Below are 2,072 nucleotides of genomic sequence, written 5' to 3'. Positions count from 1 at the left end.
TTCGATTAGAAAGATATAATTTCTAAGTCCGGATTAGTGCTGTCAGTGGGGCCGCCGCTAACAGGTCCTGCACGGCCACCGTGGGGCTTGACTTGGCGCTATTCCGGACTTGGGGCGATCACGATGTCCCCGTGCGGGACTTAGAAGATGGAAGAACACAAGTACCCTTATCCCATGACTTGTGAACGATTGGCATACGTTACCACATGAAGAGAAAAATTGGCTAAGTCCCGGATCCATATTATTTGAACAGAAAAATCGGCTAAGTCCCGGATCCATATTATATGAAGGGAAAAATCGGCTAAGTCCCGGATCCATATTATATGAAGAGAAAAATCGGCTAAGTCCCGGATCCATATTATATGAAGAGAAAAATCGGCTAAGTCCAGGATCCATATATAATAACCTAATAATCGGATAAGTCCAGGATCCATATTATATGAAGAGAAAAATCGGCTAAGTCCAGGATCCATATATAATAACCTTATAATCGGCTAAGTCCAGGATCCATATTATATGATGAGAAAAATCGGCTAAGTCCAAGATTGGGTCTGTCAGAAATACACTTTCAAGTTACCACACAAGCAAGCAAGATGGCCATATGATGGATCCATATGATATGAAGAGAAAAATCGGCTAAGTCCGAGATTGGGTCGGTCGGAAATACACTATCAAGTTACCACACAAGCAAGCAAGATGGCCTAGTGATGGATCCATATAATATGAAGAGAAAAATCGGCTAAGTCCCAGATTGGGTCTGTCAGACATACACTTTCAAGTTACCACACAAGCAAGCAAGATGGCCTATTGATGGATCCATATGATATGAAGAGAAAAATCGGCTAAGTCCGAGATTGGGTCGGTCGGAAATACACTATCAAGTTACCACACAAGCAAGCAAGATGGCCTATTGATGGATCCATATGATATGAAGAGAAAAATCGGCTAAGTCCGAAATTGGGTCTGTCAGAAATACACTTCCAAGTTACCACGCAAGCAAGCAAGATGGCCTAGTGATGGATCCATATAATATGAAGAGAAAAATCGGCTAAGTCCCAGATTTGGTCTGTCAGAAATACATTTCAAAGTTACCACACAAGCAAGCAAGATGGCCATATGATGGATCCATATGATATGACGAGAAAAATCGGCTAAGTCCCAGATTGGGTCTGTCAGAAATACACTTCCAAGTTACCACACAAGCAAGCAAGATGGCCTATTGATGGATCCATATGATATGAAGAGAAAAATCGGCTAAGTCCGAGATTGGGTCGGTCGGAAATACACTATCAAGTTACCACACAAGCAAGCAAGATGGCCTATTGATGGATCCATATGATATGAAGAGAAAAATCGGCTAAGTCCGAAATTGGGTCTGTCAGAAATACACTTCCAAGTTACCACGCAAGCAAGCAAGATGGCCTAGTGATGGATCCATATAATATGAAGAGAAAAATCGGCTAAGTCCCAGATTGGGTCTGTCAGAAATACACTTCAAAGTTACCACACAAGCAAGCAAGATGGCCATATGATGGATCCATATAATATGAAGAGAAAAATCGGCTAAGTCCCAGATTGGGTCTGTCAGAAATACACTTCCAAGTTACCACACAAGCAAGCAAGATGGCCTAGTGATGGATCCATATGATATGAAGAGAAAAATCGGCTAAGTCCCAGATTGGGTCTGTCAGACATACACTTTCAAGTTACCACACAAGCAAGCAAGATGGCCTAGTGATTGATCCATATGATATGAAGAGAAAAATCGGCTAAGTCCGAGATTGGGTCTGTCAGACATACACTTCCAAGTTACCACACAAGCAAGCAAGTTACCACATGAAGAGAAAGCCGGCAAAGTCCGGGAATGTTACCACATGAACTGGAAAATGGGCAAAAACCTACCTTCACAGGGAACGTGAATAACTAAGGCTGTAGACATTGGATCGACAAGCCAAAGACTGATATGGAAAGGAAATGAGTAGTACTAGCTTTCCTGAGAGTTGCAGAGCTTAGACTGCATATGAACGGAAGATATTAAGCGTCAAAGTCAGAAAAGTTGCCCGAAGGAACAC

Source organism: Anopheles coustani, assembly GCF_943734705.1.
Source record: "Anopheles coustani chromosome X unlocalized genomic scaffold, idAnoCousDA_361_x.2 X_unloc_29, whole genome shotgun sequence".
Lineage (NCBI taxonomy): Eukaryota > Metazoa > Arthropoda > Insecta > Diptera > Culicidae > Anopheles > Anopheles coustani.
Note: the sequence above shows the minus strand (reverse complement) of the source record.